The sequence below is a fragment of the Rhinolophus hipposideros genome (assembly GCF_964194185.1).
Source record: "Rhinolophus hipposideros genome assembly, chromosome: 17".
NCBI classification, from domain to species: Eukaryota; Metazoa; Chordata; class Mammalia; order Chiroptera; family Rhinolophidae; genus Rhinolophus; species Rhinolophus hipposideros.
Genome location: NC_138063.1, coordinates 12,305,258 through 12,326,288, shown reverse-complemented (window position 1 = coordinate 12,326,288; position 21,031 = coordinate 12,305,258).

Here is a 21,031-nt window from a genome sequence, read left to right as displayed (position 1 = left end):
GAGGTTTTGAGTGAGTCACAGCAGTATGTAGCTGAGTGGGGGACTTCCCTGTACGGTGCTGGACACATTGGGCCAGACACGGTTGTAGGATGGAAAGTCCGTGACCTCGAACGGCTGACTGAATCGGCATTTCTTGCGTTTTAATAAAAGGCTTCTCTTCTTTTCACTATGCTGTGTCACTAATGATCTCTCATGGAGCTTATAAGATTTGCCCATTTCCAATTTCACATCTATTTTCAAAACTACAAAGTTCCTCTCATCACAACTGTTGCTGACTTTTGACTTTCGAATTTGCCAGTTACTCTTGCAGGACTAAAGGATAAATTGCTTGATCTCAATTTTTAAATAAAATGGTGTAAAATATACTTATTTCAAACCACCTTGAGAATCAAACGAGGCGAGACTCTGAGTGGTGTCTGGCTCACAGTCATGCTCAGTAAATATCAATGAACATTTCCTTCAAGATGGATGGTTCGAACCAGCTTCCTTACAAAGCTATGGAAGGCTTTGCCCAATTAAGATTATTAGATGAAAATGAAACCTTTTGAAGGACGGCAGTGGGGCAGAGTTGGAGCTGGAGAGGAAGTGGCAGTTTTTCCCTTGATGAGGCCATCTGTTTTTCATTTGTAACTTCTTAGTAGTGATGGTAAAACATTTATTTTCACCCCATACACAATAGATTTCATGAACACTACTGAATTGCCTGAAACCCCTTATACATATTTATATAAAAATTTGGGTCTTGATTTATATAATCAATACAAGAAGATCCTGTCTAGTTATTTTGGACTTGTAAGGCTGTGTCAGCAGGGAGTCCTGAAGGGCTGGTGGGGTGGGGGGCTCTCACCTGAGACAAAACTGTGAAAATTCGTTAATTTGGAAGACTGAGGTCAATTCCTGGCTTCTTTGTTTTTGGCTCTGGGGAACTTGAGTTGCATCACCCACAGGGTTTCCATAGGGCCAGTCTGAGTGAACCAAACTCTCACAAGACAAAAAACGATTTCCTGATCCCCCATGATGAGCCAGGCACTTTAGAAGCATACTTTTATTAGTTCATCTAATGCTCACGACAGTCCTATTTGGAAAACATGACTACCTTTCTCACTTTATAGTAGGGGAAACAGTCTCAGAGAATCAGCAATTTCACCAAATCAACTGGCACGTGTGTGGAAGACACAGGATTTGAACTTGCTGTTGGCTTCTCTAGCCACCACAAAACAAGTGCCTCCCCAGGCTTGGGGAAGGGCCCCCATTCCAGAGCAAAGCTGGTTGTTTTCCAGCCCAGAGACTCATAAAATACAGCCAAGTTTTATACCCCTGGGTTTTCTGAGACTGGAAGGTTGATTATTAAACCAGAGGATATGTGAAAAATACTGATAAGTGAAACAGTCACACCACCTACGTCCTTTCCCGTTCGAGTGGCTCTCGCACAGCACTGCATTACAGCTGGTTGCTTTCCAACCTCCCCCGATGAGTATGCAGCCTCTGGAAACCGTCTCACGTTATTCCTAGAGCGAGCGGTCGGGAAGGTGATGATGGCGCATCTGGTCCCCGGAAGGGACTTTGTGATGGGCAAGTACAGAATTAATTCTGAAAAATACACTCCCCGCCGGCTCGCTTTTTACGAGCTAACGCCCAAGGCAGCACCTACTGAGAAAGACCTGCAGGAGCTATTTGTAATGGGAAAGAAAAGGATTCAAAAGAGACTGTTAAAACAGCAATTTGTGTGTTTTGTCGGTTCCCCTGTATCCGGCCCTATTTCAGCAAAGCCCAGCAGAGGTTAGGAAGGAAGAAGTAATTGCTGCCACCACCTTTTTTTTTTTTTTTTAACCAAACAATAGAGAACATCTAAATGAACCAGACTGCATTCTTGGTGATTCATTTGCACAAGTGTTGGAGGAAGGGCGAGTGGTTTGACCAAGGTTATTTTTAGTAAGAGATTCCCAGATCCTCTGTCTTCAGGAAACATACCGTTTATCAGTTCATCAGAAAGCAGCGGGGGAAAAACAAAACGCTGCCTTTGCTCATTGTTAAAAAAAGAGACCCATGCAACACAATGTGGCACGTGAAATTAAAGTAAGAAAAGACACTTCTTTCCTTCTTTTGAACGTTTTACTGGTGTCGCATCAAAAAGAATAGATTTCTGAGACTTAGCAAATCAAGACTAAAACTTTTAGGTAATTTTTAAAATGTAGTTGCCGGAGAATATAAGGAAGTCAGGCAAATACTACACAAATGACTCTTTGTGGCTCTGGGAAAGTACCAGCCTGGATGATAAATCTAGGCTTTTCTTACAGTGCTAACATAAAACAGGAAGAAAGGTATTGGTAATATAGCCTAGATGTGGCTTACTTGTAAACCACACTTTATCAAGAAAAAGCTAGTGAAATTAAAAAGTGTATTTTTCTACATGTTTAGAAACACTTATAATTTTCAACCCAAAACCCCGTTACAGTCACACTGGAGCTCTTATCATAATAAATATTGCTGGTGGGATATAGGTATTGGCCCCTTTCTTTGTTGCAACAGTTTACCACTGCATCACTAAAGACTATGGAATGTTCCCTGCTCCTGCTTTGCCTGGGGACTACCCTGGGTTTAAAACTGAACGTCTCCTGTCCTGGAAATGCCTTCACTTTTAGGCAAACCAGAATAATTGTATGGTCGTCACGTGTTGGCACATGTACCTTTAGCAGATTTAACTCCGAGGAACCTTATGTAAATAAACTATATCCCACTTCTTTTTCCACTTTTGCTTCATTTGTGAGAAGGTAAAGCCCTGTGGAATCACGTTTGTAAGGGGATTAAAGGAGATCATGGATGAAATGCTTTCAGGCCAGGGCCTGGCTGTTAGTAAACCCCCAACACATGGTTGCTGAAAAACATACTCTGGGGGATTACAAAGAGTTTACAAAAGCCAAATGTTATCATGATTTTATTGGAATTATCAAATACATTCTGAGTGAAGAGATGAAGCAAACATCCTCTCTGATGTGTGGACATCACAGGTTAATAGAGGAGACAGATGAGCACAACCAGATGAAACAGCTGTAAATGGTCCAGAATGAAGTCATACACCACGAAGGTGTTCACTGCAGAAAAGAAAAAAGTCAAGTAGGGTCAAGTATTTTTTATTTCAAATAAAGAAAGACGTTGTTGATCAGGTATTTCACTATCAAAATCTCCAGTGACTCGGAAGTCTTCATAGGCAGGTCTAACAAGTTATCATTGGGACGTTTCTCCAAAGGTCAGTCTTCCCCAAACGCACTGTACCTTTTCTCATTTTGTAATCTGTTTTCCATTTCCATTATTTTTCATAGATATTGTTTTCTTAAAGTTCACTAGCGGCCTGATTGCCACATCCCCCGGCCTTTTTTTATGTTGCATAATGCTCCACCTCTGGGCATCACCTCTTCCTTTAAACTGACGTAAAGTGATTAGCATACCACATCAGGCTCTTGGGTCCTCTTAACTTATAGCAAGTTCCTCTTTTCTCTTATTCTTTAAATGTCAGTTTCCCAAGGTTCTGCTTTCAACCGGTTCTCTAAGAGTAATGACCTCACATGCCCCCTTGAAGTTCATCGATTTCCAATTTTCTGTCTCCATTTGGCTTCTTCCTCTGGGTACAGGCTTGACTGTCTCCCTGCTACATTTTTTCACTTTCTAGGATTTGTTTATACTTTTCATTAATTTTGGATTCCTTTCCTTCTCATCTTTGCTGCTCAAAGCTCTTTTATCCTTCAAGGTCAATGTCAAAAGCCATTTCCTTTGAGAAGTGTTTTCAGATTGCCCAGATCAGAAAAGACATTCTGTTTTTCGTTTCATAGCACATTTTTCTTATCATGATCCAACACTTTTCACTCACACATATGTTCACTGACTTTATGTTTGCTTCTCCAACTTGATTATAAGCTCCTACAGGTATAAAACATAGATCTAATTTAGTTTTTAATCCCCAGTATCACTTAGCAAAATGGCATTCATTCATCTATAAAATAATTTGACCATTTGTACCAAGAACTGCATTGGATTCTAGAAATACAAAGATGAAATAAGGTTGCAGGGGGTGCAACCATCCCATGTGGGAATTGAACCAGCAACCTTGTTGAGAGCTCACACTCTAACCAACTGAGCCATCCAGTGGCTCAGTGGCAACTTGTTGTCTTCAATCTAGGTGTGGAGGGCGCATCTCACTGGCCCATGTGGGAATCGCACTGGCAACCCTGTTGTTAAGAGCTCACACTCTAACCTCCTGAGCCATCTGGCTGCCCCTATAATTAATTTTTAAAGTACAATGCTAAGAGGTGAGGACAAAGTGGGAAGTCTGTGGCTCACCAAGTGTGTGTGTCATGCAGGGTGGCACGCGGAGTGTCATGCGGGGTCTCTGGTCCCGCTCCCCATATAAGAATGCAGGATATGGTGAGGCCAAAAAGGAACAACCATGGAGCCATAGATGAGGGAGTCATACCACTATATTCTCAGTAGTGGCTGGGTTACAGACACAGGAAGCAGGAGCCACACTATCTGCAACCTGCCGTCTGCTTTTCTGCTAACCAACCAACACCACTTGCTAGCTGCAACCCGCTCTTGCTAGCTCAGCCACCACCTTCTTGGTAGCCCCCCATTTTGCTGCTAGCATAGCCACAGCAGTTATATTAGTGGCCAATGGCTCACTGGTTACAGCTGACGGCCACTGGCCACAGCTGATGGCCATCCAATCACAGTTGATGGTCATTTACTACCTGAGCCAGCACCTTTCCACGTGAGGCCAAGAGCCTGGAAACTGCACTCCTGGCTCTGTCCCCACAATGTGTGTGTGTGTGTGTGTGTGTGTGTGTGTGTGTGTGTGTTAGGAGATACTGAAGGCTTCATGGAATAGATATTGTCTGAGATGAGTGTATGTGGGGACAGAGCCCCAGAGAGCAGTTTCCAGGCTCTCGGCCTCACATAGAAAAGTGCTGGCTCAGGTAGTAAATGGCCATCAACTGTGATTGGATGGCCATCAGCTGTGGCTAGTTGGCCGTCATCTGTAACCAGTGAGCCATTGGCCACTAATATAACTGCCGTGGCTACGTTAGCAGTAAAATGGGGGCTAGCAAGAAGATGGTGGCTGGGCTAGCAAGCGTGGATTGCAGAGAGGTGGATGCCGCCAGCGAGAATATAGTGGTATGACTTCCCCCATGTATGGCTCTGTGGGTGTTCCTTTTTGGCCTCACCATGTCCTGCATTCTTATGTGGGGAGCGGGAGCTGAGACCCCGCAGGCCGCCCCGCATGACAGTGTATTAGTTACCTATTGCTGTGTAACAAATTACCGCAAAATTTAACCTCTTAAAAAAATACACATTGATTATCTCATAGTTTCGGTGGGTCAGGAGACTAGATAGACATGGATTAGCTGAATCTTTTGCTGAAGGGTCTCTCACAAGGCTGCAATAAGGTGTTGAGTAAGGCTGTGTGTGCTCTCACTCCGAAGGCTTGAATGGGGAAGGATTTACCCCCAAGCTCTCTCGTGTAGTTGTTCGAAGGACTAAGTTCTTTGGCAGTTGTTGGACTGAGGACCTGCATTCCTCACTGGCTGTTGGCTAGCGAGGCCACCCTCAGTTTCTTGCCATATGGGCTTCTCCAGCTTGCTTCATCACAGGAAGTACTCAAGAAGAACGAGAAAAAGAGAGAGAACAAGATGGAAGCCACAGGCTTTTATAACCCAATCATGTGAGTGACTTTTGTTTTATCACTTTTGCTACATTCAGTTTTTCAGAAACAAGTCACTAGGTCTAACCCACCCTCAAGGGGAGGGAATTATGGAGGACACAAATACCAGGAATTGGGGATGATTGAAATTTCTTTTAAAAGACTGCCCACCACCACACTGAGTCTTAAAGAATAAGAAGTTAACTAGCTTACTTCTCTCAGAGGAACCAGGATGAACAAATGTCTGGTTAGGAAACCAACATGGCTTATGAGACATTTTGGTGCTGCTGGATCTTAAAGTTTCAGGCTGGAGAGATAAGTAGGGCCTCGTTTGTCAGGTAGGGACTTGGACGTTATTTTGGAGAATGATTGTGCTAGTAGAACTGGGAAGTAACTGGAGAGATATTGTCTTGGTTACTGTGCCTACATAAAGGATGGACTGGAAAGAAAGAAGTCTAAAATCTGGGAAACCATGAAGGATACATTGTAGAAACATGCCAGAGGCCTCGATGTTGGCAGTGGTTTGGGGTAGGAGAAAAGGAGACAGATCTGGAATATAGAGAAGAGGTCAAGTTGATTGACATTTTTTTTCTTTCTGTATTTGTGGGACATTCAGGTGAAAACGTCTATATTTAAGTAGGATCTTCCTAAAAAGCAGAGCAGAGATAGCCCCAGAGAAGTAAGCAGCAAAATGGGGGGCTACCCACAGAGGAAGTCTCTTCACCAAGCCCACAGGAAGGCTGGTACACAGATCCCTAGCAGCCTGCCTCATGGCCCAGCGAAATCCTGGGACAATTAGAAGGTGTATTACTTCCCTGGGGCTGCTTTACCAAGTACCACAAATGGCATGGCTTAAAACAATAGAAACATATTTTCTCACAGTTCTGGAGGCCAGAAACCTGAAATCAACGTGTCAGGGGGCCATACTTTCTCTGAATCCCGTAGCCTTTCTTGCCTCTTCTCAGTTTCTGGTGGTTGCTGGCAATCCTTGGTGTTCCTGGACTTCAGGTACTAGAAGTTAAGACTTCAGCATATCTTTTGAGGGGACACAAATCAATCCACAACTTCTCTCTCTAACAGTTGCCTTTAAGAAAAAAAGGTCTAGTTTGGGGTAATTAGGAAACTTTAGTCAGGCCAGTTTCAACAGCCCGATGAAGTTTAGTATTACATGATTTGCCTGAGATCTGCTCAGTAAAGATCAATGGCAATCATTACCTGTCTCACTTGTGGTACCTTGCTAGATTAGGTCACAGAAAATCGTTTCTGTCGAGTGCTCACCACTAAGAGAGAAGGAAGAATATTCAACTGGCTTTTTGTCACCTCGCTATCCTTATTATTGGGCTGAGGTTCCCAGTCTCACACATCATTTGCCTAAAGGAAAATCTGGCCTGACAGGGGAATCTCAGGGAGTTGGTGTCTCCCCTGAAATTGTGGATAAAGAGGTTGGTTTTTTGTGCAGAGGGGGTCTATTGTATTTCTCACAGGAACCTCTGACTCAGTAATATTTAGCAGCCATTAGACTGGACTGGTGGTGGTTCCTACGCTTAGCTGCACCTGCAAATCCCCTGTGGAGACTGGAAGTGCTTGTCCCAACCTGAGCCTCTGATTCAGTGGTTTCTAGGTGGACATCAGTACTTTCCAAGCTCCACAGGACATTATAGTGAGCAGCTGGGCTGGGACCTGCTGCACCAGCTGATTCCTTACCCCTCCCCCTCTTGAACTAATATTCAGATTCTGAGCCGCCACCCTCCTCCTCCCGCACCATTTAAATAAGCAATAGAGCACACCCATCAAAACCCTGAGTGCCATGGGGAGGGCTTATTGAGGCTCACCTCTGTTATCATTTAAAATACTTCTGGTGTACATTTCAAGAACTTCCCTTTAGGCTTCTGGTGATTTCTGCTGCTACACGGGTTGAGCGGGAGAGACCTCTCTCTCTCACCCTCTATACCATTATGCTCTCAGGAAGAATTAGAGTAACAGAGGGGGACCTTGCATAGTTTCCACGGGGGTGTGGTGAGAGGGGGTGGCCAAGCAAACCCCCCAACTAGGGGGATATCAAAGGGAAAGGAGGCATGTGGGGTAGTGAGATCTGGGCCTCTACTGTGGACCTGAATAGTGAGCCAGTGCACAGACTTGTTGATTCTCAAAATGGGCCACAGTCACCTTTATAGGGTGACTCAGCAAGTTAATTTTCAGGAAGTGTTTTTCTTTTTTTCTCTTTCTTTCTTTCTCTCTTTCTCTCTGTCTCTCTCTCTCTCTCTCTCTCTCTCTCTCTCTCTCTCTCTCTCTCTCTCTCTTTCTTTTTTCTTTTTTTATGAGTTAGTGAAGGGGAACATGCAAGCCAGTTAATAGTACTGAAAAAGACTTCAGCTTCTTCTGTGAGCTATGGAAAGAGCTTTAAGTGTTTCATTAGCTGCCCACAAAAATAACCTAGTGACCCACACTTCTCCCCTACGTTTCTCCGCAGACTGGGGTTGTATAAGCCGGGGGTCTCTCTGCCATCCACACACAACCCACGGCTGGAGAGAGACTCAGATAAGACGTCGGTCCACAGCTGATTGCCCACAAACCCAGAACACACAGCCTTCCTCTGAGTCTTTTATCTCTTTGCAGACAGGAAAGCTGGGTGTGGAGTGTTGTGGGTCTGGCCAGGGACACGGTCCCTTGGGACTTCAAACTGCCCTGCCGGCAGCTGGGATGACTCAGACGGTGCTCTTTAGCCAACAGAGGGGCCTGGGAGGGTGGGGCCCAGTGCAGCTGAGCACGAGAGACCTCCCCAGTGCCTCTATTTTAAGCTACAGGGTCTTATAATAGGTTTGGTAGGACTACAGTATTGGCTGGGGAGTGAGGAAGGATTAAATACTGTCTCTAGGTCCCTGTTTTAATAATAACCCTGTCCGATTGCTTGATGTGTGCCAGCTGCTGCATTAAGTGCTTTGTAAGTATAATTTCATTTAATCCTTTCCAACAACTCTTAGGGCTAAGTATGATTATCCCTCCTTTTTTTTTTATTTTTTATTTTTATTAACAAGGAGAGGGGGTGAAATGGAAGGTTTGGAGTTTTGGAAACCTGCCCAAAGTCAGAAGACTAAATGCAGGCGTAGAGAGAGGCCTTCGATGGGTCTGATTCCCTAGCCTGTGTCCTTCGCCTTCCTGATGGAGCTGCCTGTGTCCCTTCCCTGTAGGGATTTAATTCAACAAACATTGTTGAAAGCCTGCCATGTACTAGGTGCTTTGCTGGGCACTGTGAAGAATGTAAATGCGGATACACGTGGCCCTTGTTATTGAGAAGTCACTAGCCTTTAGAAGAACTACCCAGGTCAACTGAAAAAACATTCTTTTTAGTCGCAGTTCTATCCTTCATCAGTGGTGTGGCCCTGGCTCATTTACTGAGTCCAGGATTCCCTTTAGTTCAGTTATAACATGGAAATAACGAGACTATTGTGCATCTAGACAAAAGAAGGGATGGGGACAATGTGTTGAAAGTAACAGGTGCTTAGTAAAGGGCAGCTTCCCTCATTTTTTACAAGATACCTGGGTTTTAGCTGGGTTGCTTCTGAAGCCAAGTACACTCAGGCCCAACTCAGGAGTGTCAATGTATCTGAGGCACCTCTCTTTCGATTACACCTCATATTCTGTCATTCCATCAGCAAGTCCTGTCAACTGTACCTTCTGAGCACAGACTATGACCTTTCTCTGTTCTAGTCCAGTCAAAGTCACCATTATCCCTCCCCTGGATCACTCTAATGACCTCCTAGCGGGTCACCTGCTTCTGCCCTCAGTCTCTTCAAATATCACCTTAGCAGAGAAGACCTCTGATCATCCTTTAAAAAACTGCACCATCATCCGTGATACCCCAACCCTGCTTTATCTTTCTTCATCCATTGATGTAGATTTGTTGATGTGGGAACAGTCTGAGGCCCACTCTAGAATGTAGGGTCTCTGAGGATAGGAATGTAGGGTATCTGAGGATGGGGGTCTTGGCTTTTCTGTGTACAGCCCTACGGCCAGGACCTAGAACCGGGCATTCCCAGATACTCCCACACCTGACCCCTTTCAGTTCCTTCTCAACACTCTGCTGTTCTTCACTTACATTCTTAATATTCAAAAATTCAGAAAGGTAGAAATAAATGGGAGAAATTTACCCTTATTGGCAGTCCCAGACATAATCAGTTAATACATGTAAAACAATTTGAATGTTTTAATATAATTGAGTATTTTAATTACAAAGATTAACCTACACTCTTTTCCTCATATATGTTCTGAATTTTGACGTTTCACTTAAAGCATTTGAACACCAGAGTGACCCGAATTTGGGGTCTATGCTTAGCCTCATTAATAAATTTAGGGTTATCAGCAAACCCTTAGCCAAATACTTTGAGAATGTTAGAACTAAGAAGCCCATGTGCGTGTGGTTGCTGACTGTGTATAATGCCCTGACAACACACCATACTTGATTCACATAGTCATGCAATATTTCATTCCCTAAACTGCTTATTCAGCACCTACTGTGTGCTGTGCCTACAGTTTCCTGTCTCAGTTAGAACCTTGCACTGACACGGTGTCATCCTTCATGTGAGTTTTCATTGTGCCATCGTGCAGGAACCGTGGTTGTGGTAGTAGTGAAAGAAGATGGCGTGGCTTGTGGCTGGTAGGTGGTTTTTATGATAAAGCCCGTGACCACCAAAGAGGCAATTTTCTGAAGTGGGGAAAGACTTGAACACAGAGACAGGAAAACAAGGATCTCATCCAAGTTCTGCAACTAACTTGCTGAGAGAACTTGGAAAGTCACTCACTCTCCTGACGCCACTTCCCACACTGATAAAATATCAGGGGTTGAGAGAGAGAGAGAATGTGTCTGTGTGGTAATTCCGTAAGTCCCATTAAAGATTCATGATCTTGACTAATTTTCTTGTGATTTGCCACCTATTCTATAAATTGAGTGCAGGCATAAACCAAACTAAACCACACTCTTACCCAACCAGCCAAATCATCAAAACCTGTCTCGGCAGCATTTACCATCAGTTGCTCAGATTACCTGGAAGAGTTCACGTGGGGGGACCAGCACTTAGTGCTGCTTCTTCCATATTTATGCCAATCTCTGGCTCTTTCTGAATCCGAGGATGATCCTCTGGTCTTTATCAGAGCCTCCCGTCTCCAGAGAAGGGTAAAAAAATTGAGAATTCAACCCCACCTTAAATAATAGTCTGAGCAGGGACCAAAATACTGATCGACCCTGTGGCTTTCTGTTACTCTCAAATTCAAAACGTCTCATAATGAGAAGAGCCGTGTAGAATATTCTGGTCTTGAAGCTTGGCCAACTTGACTGACGCTTGTTTATCATTTCAAGCTTTTAATGTTTTAAATATACCACGAGATTGACTTGTATCTTGTTCAACCTGCTGTGAAACAGGGAAATACAGACATCCTGGACAGGTTGATGTTTACTTCATTCTGTATCAAATGTAGTATTTCTTTTTTTTCTTTTTTCATTTTTTATTAGTTTCAGGTGCACAAAACAATGTAATAGACATTTATCATTTATATCCCTCACACAGTGACAACCCCCCTCCCCACATCCACTACCCCTCTGACATGGCACACAGCCATTAGATTTCTACTGTCTCTATTTCTAATGCTGTACTCTGCTTCTTGTAAGTATATACATATACTTACAAGACAGTATATATATAAAAGACAGTATATATATACATATACTTACAAGACAGTATATATACAGTATATATATAAAAAATTATAGTTGACATTCATTATTGTTCAGCTTCAGGTGTACAGTGCAGTGATCAGACATCTACATCATCCCTGAGGTGGTCTCCGTAATGAGACAAGTGTCCATCGGATACCCTACAACATCTTACAACATTATTGATTATATTCCCCAAATTGACTTTCGTTTCCCCGTGGCAATCTTGCTTTCTAATCCACTCACCTTCCTCCTTATCCCCACCCCCCCTCCCATGTAGCAACCCTTAGTTTTTCCTGTATTTCTCTGAGACTATTTCTGATTAGTTCATTCATTTATTCTTTTCTTTAGATTCCACATGTAAGTGAGATCATATGGTATTTGTCTTTATCTGACTTATTTCACTTAATGTTCTCTAGGTCCATCCATATTGTTGCAAATGATAAGATTTCATTCTTTTTTATGGCGCGTAATACTCCATTGCATAAATGTACCACAGTTTCTTAATCCAGTCATCTACCGATCGGCATTTCAGTTGTTTCCATGTCTTGGCTATTGTGTATAGTGCTGCAATAAACATAGGAGTGCATGAATTTTTTTCAATTAGAATTTTGGGTTTCTCTGAATAGATACCTGGGAGTGGAATTGCTGGGTCATAAGGTAGTTCCATTTTCAGATTTTTGAGATACCTCCATGCTGTTTTCCATAGTGGCTGCACCAATCTGCAATCCCACCAACAGTGCACAAGCATTCTCTTTTCTCTACATCCTCACCAGCAAATGTAGCATTTCTAAACTTTGTTCAGTGTTGCCCTGTAATTGAATGGGAGGCTCCTTCCCCATGGTTGTAGCTGTGGCTGGAACACCCTCATATGACATGTGCCTTTGGAATGCCACCAAACAGGGCCACACTTTATCTGCAAGAGGACGCCAGTGTCTGCTAACCCATCAATCTCATGTCGTCTCTGAGGGGTGTTTCATTTCACCTGATAGCAGGCGAATTCTCTGTTGAGTACAGAGTGACCACGTTGTCCTATCGAATTCCTTGCCAGGGACTCCCACAGGAGGACAGATTGCCTTTGAGTGTAAATGTTTCCTTAGATAACCTGTAGCTTTTTTTGATTGTTTCTCTCCTCCAACCAAACATAAAATGAGGGTGACATTCTCCCAGCTCTTTATTTTGATAGCGTGGCAGGAAGGTACTTTGATATATTAACTGAGTTTTTGGTGGGTTACTCCACTCCTGCTGTTGGGCAGACGGAAACCACGCTTTGTTCCTCAAGGGAGAATAGTCATAGTAGAATCGGAGAAAAAGAACTCTTCGCTTTTAGGTTCCAGAGATGAAAAAGATCTGGAAGAATCCATAGGTAAGCACAGCCAGTTCTCCCACCACTGAAAATTAGATGCAGTTGCCCAAGACAGAAAAGACATGAAGACGGGGAGGGTTCAGTGAGGCTGGACAAGGGACCAGATGTGGGCATTAGCAGGGTCAACTGAAGCAAACACTGTCTCAATCCGGCACCAGGAAGCTCCGAGGAAGCTTCTGTGGGATCTGTGGATGCCAAACTCTATTGACGAGCACCCTCATTTCCTACATGCCTTCGGTGCCCTTCCCTTCAGGGAGTCTGCCCAGGAGAAACACTCGCCTGTATCCCAAATCTTTGCTCCACATCTTTTTCCTGCTCACTGAGGGAGAGATTTCTTTCAGCAACTTAGGATATATAAGCTGTCAGGGATCTGCCTTTCTAATTCCTTTTGTTCTTCCCTAAAAATCCTAATGTATCGCCTCTGAACAGAAAAATACTGGATGTTGGCAAGCCCTATGCTTCCAGTCACACTTCAACATACTTAGTAGAGATCGTAAAGCTGTCAGAATATGGGGCTTGAAAAATATACCAAACATTGCAAATTAACTAATTCAGATGTATTAATTCTGTAATCCTTTCAGGCACACACAAGAACCAGAAGAATTCATTGCATCTAAAGAACATTTAGTTCAAATTATTCATACGATTTAGTGTTAATGTATTATTATAATTCATTATAGAGCCTAATGTGCATGGTCAATTTCACCAAAGCAATTTGGGAGGATACAACTCTAGAATCATTTCTCTCTATTCACACTCTTTTCTCCTCACCTGAAGCTTGGATGTCAATTCCTGATTTAATTCAGTAGGAGTTGGTTGAGTTTTCTTTCATTTGAGTATTGTTCAGTGTAGGCTAACTGCTATAGACAATCCCAAAATATCAAAGTGAGTTAGAATGAAAAGTTCATTTGTTGGTCATGTAAAATCCAATACTGATGTTCCTGGTTGACAGGTGCTCTAGGCTTCTCTCTTCCATGGGGTGATTCGGGGACTCAGGATCTTGTGGCTCCGCTGTCTTTTGTCTTTAAGGTCAATATTATGAGCTGAACTGTGTCACCCCAAAATTCATATATTGAAACCTTAACTTGCATTACCTCAAAATGTGATTGTATGTGGACATAGGGGCTTTAAAGAGGTGATTGTTGAAATGGGGCTATTGGGGTGGGTCCTAATCCAGTCTGAATAGTGTCCATATTCAGATGGACCATGGAGATGGACAGATGGACCTGTCCATGGAGAGGATATTTGGACACATAAAGAGACATGAGGGACGCATATTATAAGGACACAGCGAGAAACCAAGTAAGCCAAGGAGAGGGGCCTCAGGAGACACCAATCCTGCCGAAACCTTGATTTTGGACTTCTAATTGGAGCACTGAAAGAAAATGACTTTCTGTTATTTAAGCAATCTGGTCTGTGGCATTTGTTATGGCAGCCTGAGCAGACTAATAAAGTGACTTTGTCGTCATCCTGAGAACAGATGAGGGGAGAGAGATTACAGACCCCAGTCTGGGAGCTCTCAATGGGCCAAGTCTTTCGGTAGTGTAGATGGTGGATAGCTTTTCAGCTATATTGCCTGGCCCAGAATTTAGTCACAAGTGGTAGTGGTTTCACAAATGTTCACTTATAATTATTTGTTTATGTATGTTTTAAACACTCTTTGATATAAGTGTGGTGCATACCACAGTAAAAAAAAATTGAAAAGCAAAACAAAAATAAAAACCATATTCTGGCACCTCAAAAGCAGTACCTTGTTTCATAGAAGGATTACTTATTTCCTTTTTCCTGGGTTTAGGAGTCAGGAAGGGAAAAACAATCTTCCTATCTTCTTTTAGAAAAATCTCTCGTGGTTTGAATTTGTATCGTTTTTGTTGTTGTTGTTTGCATTTGTAATTAAACATGATGAAGAGAATCATAGTTTAATTACAAATGCAAGTTGAGTTGTGTTATTAAGGACATTAGCTCTTTTTAAAGAAGAAGCTTATGCTGCTTTCATTCTCTATAAGGCTGTTCTGAAAATAGCCAATGGCATTTCTTTAACAGAATTATCTTTGTTTCCCCCCCAGTTTTTCAAAATTAGTGTTTTATTGCATGAATGCACAATCATTTCCTCCATTATTTTTCTCACACAAAAAAAGACAGTAGATGTTCAGAAATGAGTAGCTGACCAAAAAGCCTTCCTCAGATTTTTGTGTTTGTATTTGGGGCCTGCGATACCTGTTGGAGGATGGAAGCCTCCTGAGATTTAAATTATGGTTCTCATTGCTGTCTGAGACTGTTGCTCTTATTCAGAAATATACTATATGAGAAGCAGAGTTGTGTGGTAGTGAAGGGCATCGAGCCTGACCTTGAACTCATCATGTAATAGCTGTGGGACACTGGGCAAGTTATTTAACCTCTCTAGGACTCATCCGTAAACTAAGAATAATAACAGAATCAACCTTATACGATGAAATGAGGTAATATATGGAAAGAACTTAAAACAGCATCTGGCATACAGTAAGTGTTACATAAGTATTTGCTACTATTGTTGTTAATGCCTAGTGAGGTATTATCATCTTCTATGAACATAAAGCGGCCAACATTTTTCTACTTTAGCATCCTGTTTTCCAGGAACAGTAGAAACTATCAATGTGAAAAAAGATAATATGTTATTATTAAAAGTGCAAGTTAACTAATAGAAAATGAGGACAATTTCACAAGAGGCAAAGACAAGGAAGGAAATGAGCAGCTGTCTTGGAGATTCACAAGTTGAGGCATGCCTCCGAATCCCACTGCTTCAGGAAAGACTTGCACTTCTGACCCATCCTCACAATCACAGCCATGGGATCTTCTTGCCCAGTTCTCCAGACCCGCCCAACAGGAAAGACTGGCATTGTGTCGCAATTCCATTCTGAGTGAGAGGGTTATTTTTATTTATTTATTTTTTAATTTAAGCAGAGTTGGTATACAACTGGTTATATTAGTTTCAGGTGTACAATGTAGTGATTCGACAGTTTTATACCTTTCAAAGGTGTGATCACCCCACTGTTGTTATTTTAACCAGAGAAAGGAACTGCATAATTGGTGAAAAATACCAAGCTTAATCTCTAAGCAGTTAGAGAGGTCTGGAGGTTTGAGAGAAAGGAACAGCTAGGCCAAGACTTGCCAAGTATGTGTGGGAGTGTCCATGACTCAAATTCAAAAACTTATTTCTGAAAGTAGGTTAATGAGACTGGGGGAGGAGGGTGGGGGAGGGGGAGAAAAGGAGGAGGGGAGGAGGGGAGGGGAAGAGGGAGAAGACACAACTATTTACCATGTGACCCTCTCTCCTTTGACTTTTCACAAAGAATTCTTGTGGGGTCCTAGAGGGCCCATCCAGAAGACTGAAGTTTTAAGGACACCCTGCCCATGCCAACCTTCGTGTTTTCACTTTATGCTCAGAGGAAGGTTTTCTCCCTTCTCCCTTACTGGGTGAACCACCTCAGCCTCCCCAACAAAATACTGAATCGGAGGAACTTTCCAAACGTCAATGTAGGAGTCGGTGTGTATGTGAGGATAATAATCGAGGACCTTCTCCCCGGTGACAGAGTGGTGGTCCCTCAGGCAGAAATCCATTCTTAAGCCAAATGGTCTTGAGTCTCACCGAGTGGAGGCCCACAGACGTGTGACTGTTAGGCTCTGGCACTCTTGCTACATATGCAAGATTGGGCAACTTAGTTTTACATTTTAAAGTCTCCATGTTCTCATCCGAAAAACAGGTATTATAAAATCCACTGTACTAGTTGGATTCAAGTTTTCTAACTTCAGAGCTGGAAGTAGAAGCAAATTCTTTTCATCCCAAGTGATTAGGCCTTTACACAGACAAGCTCGCTGCATGGGGTGTGACTCACACAAAACACAGACTTGAACATTGCCTCCAGCCTATTTCCTACAACAGGAGGGAACAGAGACAGGAGAAAGTGGTCCCAGTGTTCTCTACTTTAGACAGGCACTTCACTAATGCCCCAGAGACGTGGCAGGGTCACTATTCCAGCAGCTTACTGGTATCTGAAACAACTAGCCTCTGAACTGTGTTATCGTACACTTCTGACACCAAATGTATGGGAGTTTTTTCCCACACGAAGCAATTCCCCAGTTCTCGGGATTCAGTTCAGTCGATACCACTTCCCCAGAGTTAGTGCAGGTTAAGGGCTCAGTCCCACAAGACTGCCCTTATATCCATACTTCTGAACTCACTGGCTGCACATCTGGGGTTCCCTCAACCCCTTCTCCGGTTTGATAATTACTAGAATGGCTCACAGAACTCAGAAAAACACTTTGCTTCCATTTACTAGTTCATTATAAAGAATACAGCAGGACCACTCACGTGGAAATGATGCACAGGGCCAGGGATGGGGGGAGGGGCGTGGATCTTGAAGGCCTGCTCCAGATGTGTCCCTCTCCCAGCACCTCAACGTGCTTACCACCAACCCAGAAGGTCCAGAACCCAGTTGTTTAGAGATTTTTATGAAGACTCCATTACGTAGGCACGATTAAGTCACATCCAGCCTCTCTTCTCTCCCTTGGGGTTGGGGCTGAAAGTTTCATCCCACTAATCATGCCTGAGCCTTTTTGGAGACTGGCTCCCAGCCCCCATCCATTATTAGCATACAAAAGACACTCTCTTCACTCCAGAGATTTCAAGTGTTATTTTAGAAGGTCTGTGTCAGAAACCAGGACTAAGAACAAATATGTATTTCTTATTGTATCACACTGACTCTGTTCATCCAGTCAGAAGAGGAACAGCATTTCTGCGGCGGGATCTCCGCAGAGACGATGGTGATGGGGAATGTGCAGGCAGTATGTCCTGACGTATCAAGGCACCCTGGAGAGATGGGCACAGAGTCCTCTCTAGGGGCCAGTGTGGTCCTGACTCATGGCAGTGGCCAGGCTTCGAGGCCTGGGATTCCTACCACGGGAATAGAAGAATACAATCCAGTCATCGTCCTCTGTTGTGTTTCAGTTCAAACAACTCCTCCATTGTTCTCCAGGGGCATTTGCCTGTTTATGTTTAAGGCCTGTGGTTTCAACTAAGGTGGGGACATGCTGATGACTGAAAAGCCCTCCACAGGTGGTTTATGTCAGGTAGCTTTCCAAGAAACCTACCTTGCAAAGTTACTATAAGGATACGTTATGTGAAATCGTTATCAAGATTCTAAACACAGCATCTATTATGCTAAGTGCTGGAAGGTGAATAAGACACACTCAGCCCTCTTCTCGTGATCCTATGGTTTAGTGAGAAAGTAGAAAAGTAAATAGGCCATGTGAACTATGATCGACCAGGTATGTCATACAGAGTTTGTGGATGTCAATAGATTTAATAATCTTTTCCTTCAAAATTTAGGATTTTGTATCTCTGCTTAAAAATGGCTTCCCCACTCAAGACTGTATACAAATTTCCTTACGATTTCTTCTAGTAGTTTGTGGTTTTTCAATTTAAACTTTTGACTCCTCTGGAATCTCTTTTGGCTTCAGGAGGGAAGCTGGGATCCAGATTTATTTATCTTCAAATGAATTGTCCCAGTACCGTTTATTAAACAGTGCTCTTTTCCTCATTGATTTGGAATGCCAACCTGACTACAAATTACATTCTGGATTGCAGTTTGGTCTGTTTCTAGATTGTACATTACTGTTTATTTCTTTTGTAGTTCCTAGGTTTTTAAATTATTGTATCTGCATTTTGTGGTTTCATACCGGAAAGAACAAGTTTCCAGAGAACCTTTAGTATTTTCAAATGGTGAAGGGAAGGTGCAAGCAGAGAGGTTGGTGATACTACAGGAGAAAGGTGGTATTTAGATGAGAGATCCATGAAGAGGCAGGGAGGTGGTTTCCCAAGGCTGTTTGAGGAGTTAGTCTTTTTTCTTATTTATTTATTTATTTATTTTCTCTTCTCTCTCTCTCTCTTTGTTTTGTTTCCACAGTTGACATTCAATATTATTTTATGTTGGTTTCAAGTGTACAGCGTAGTAGTTACACATTTATGTAATTTATGCAGTGATTCCCCCTCATTAGTCTAGTATGTACCTGGCACTATACATTTAGTTATTACAATATTATTGACTATTTTCCCTATGCTGTACTTTATGGTAAAAATTTGTAACTACCAATCTGTACTTCTTAATCCCTTCCCCTTTTCCACCTAGGCTCCCAAACCCTCCCCTCTGGCAAGTATAAGTTTGTTCTCTCTGAGTCTGTTTCCGTTTTGTTCGTTCATTCATTTTGTCCTTTAGGTTTCACATATAAGTGAGGTTATGTGGTATTTGTCTTTCCCTGTCTGACTTATTTCACTCAGCACAATGCCCTCTAGGTCCATCCATGTTGTAGCAAATGGTAAGATTTCATTCTTTTTTATGGCCAAGTAACATTCCGTTGTCTAGACCAGGAGGAAGGGTACCCCTGACACTGTGAGGGGACAGAGGAGGGCAGGATGGCAGCAGCAGGCTCACCCCCATTCTTGGGGAAGTTGTCACCTTCTTCCTGATGACGGCAGTCTCAGGCAGCCCCCTTTTGTGCCTGTGACTTCATGTCCATCGCAATCATCCCTGATTGAATCAGAAAGACTTGAGCAAGATGTCATTTCAGAAGTTATTGTAAACCTGTGAGATGATGTGGTATGAAGAGATATGTCCAAATATGGGGGCACTAACTCAGTCAGAATCTCCAGTGTGTTGATTTGCTGAACAGTCACTTTCTTGTTCCAGAAAAACATATAAACTCACACTATGAATTACAAAGCAAGTTTGAATGCTGCCTCTCTTCCTCTCTAGATCCGGGAGTAAAGGAGAGAATAGTGTTTCTGGCCAAAAGCAAGTCAAAGATTGGAATTTCTTACAGCTGTGGTCAGGGTCCAACTGTCACTTGCTGCAGAGAAAGAGACAGGGACTGCTGCTTCTCCCGAGGAGGCTTCCAGTCCTAGAGTCTTGCCTCATCTAATTATGGGGAAGCAGCAAGCCTGCCAGGATGTCTCAGCAGGGCCAACACTGCACGAGTGAGCGGATGTCCTGTTATTACTCCAAGCGGTCCCAGGACAGATGGCCACAGTGCCCTTTTGTTGTGGGGCTAGCCCTGCAGGAGTTACACACCTGTTTTATTTTGTTCTGTTTTTTAAATAACCAGCTTAGAGTCAATCTAAAATTCTCACTGCTGCTCTATACGCACATGGCATCGGTCTAGTTTATGCTTAAAGGTTTTCATGAATTTAAGAGAACAGTCTCTACTACTAAGGGAAGAGAGCCTCTTTACAAAATGACATTTGTTTTTTTGGGTCCATACCTTCAAAGGAGATTCTTCTGGGGGCCGTATTGATTCATTATGGTCTTCAATTTTCATTAGGTATGTGGTCCCCATATATTTGGAGAGTGTGCAGAGGCTTTCCAAAGGGTCCTCAAACCTGGGGGTAGTTTTAAGGAAAGAATTTCCTGATTCTCAACTTTCATATTTATACTTTTCTAAAATTGATGCGCCTGAGAGTTTGTCCTTAGAGCCTCTTTTAAAACTACCCTATACTCATTATGACTTTTACTGAGAAGTATAGTCGCTGGGTGTGAACACCAGTGCATAAGAAACTGAAGGACAGTTGGAGGTTGGTGAGGTGTAAAGAAAGTGAATGATTAATGATGGGCTGATAGCGTTTTATTTTTTTTTTTTCAAATGAGGAAGATAAGGAGGAGGACATAAGCATGTTGTTAGCTTTTAGCTTTTAATCTGACAGCTAGTGATTTGTTTTTGATATAGACAACAAATAAACTTATTTTTAGTGGTGTATCTTCAAAATAATTTTATGTTATCAGTAAAACTGAAAAGTGGTTCAGATAATTGAGTAACATTTCCATACCCCAACGCCTTCCCTTTCTGTTCATGTGACCAAAATTTTTCAATTGTTCCCTCCCCACAAAAAACACCCCAAGCAAACAAAAAATGAAAACAAGAATAAAATTGATGCTAAACTACTTTCAGTGCATCATCCAAAAATACATTAAATAATTGGACAAAAACCAAACAGTTAAAATAGTCCCATTCCTGTCTTAAGAGTTCCTTGCCCATATATTTTATATTTCTTACTTTATATTTAATGACTTGAAATATGTAATATTTAGGTGTTTTGATCAATTGTTTACTGACTACTGTAAAGATAATTCAATTCAGAAAAAAATTGTTTAACATAGAGCTTTATGGTCAAAGGAAATAATTATTTCAACTTATATACTTATTTTTATTATAAAAACATAAGAGTGATCAATAAAAG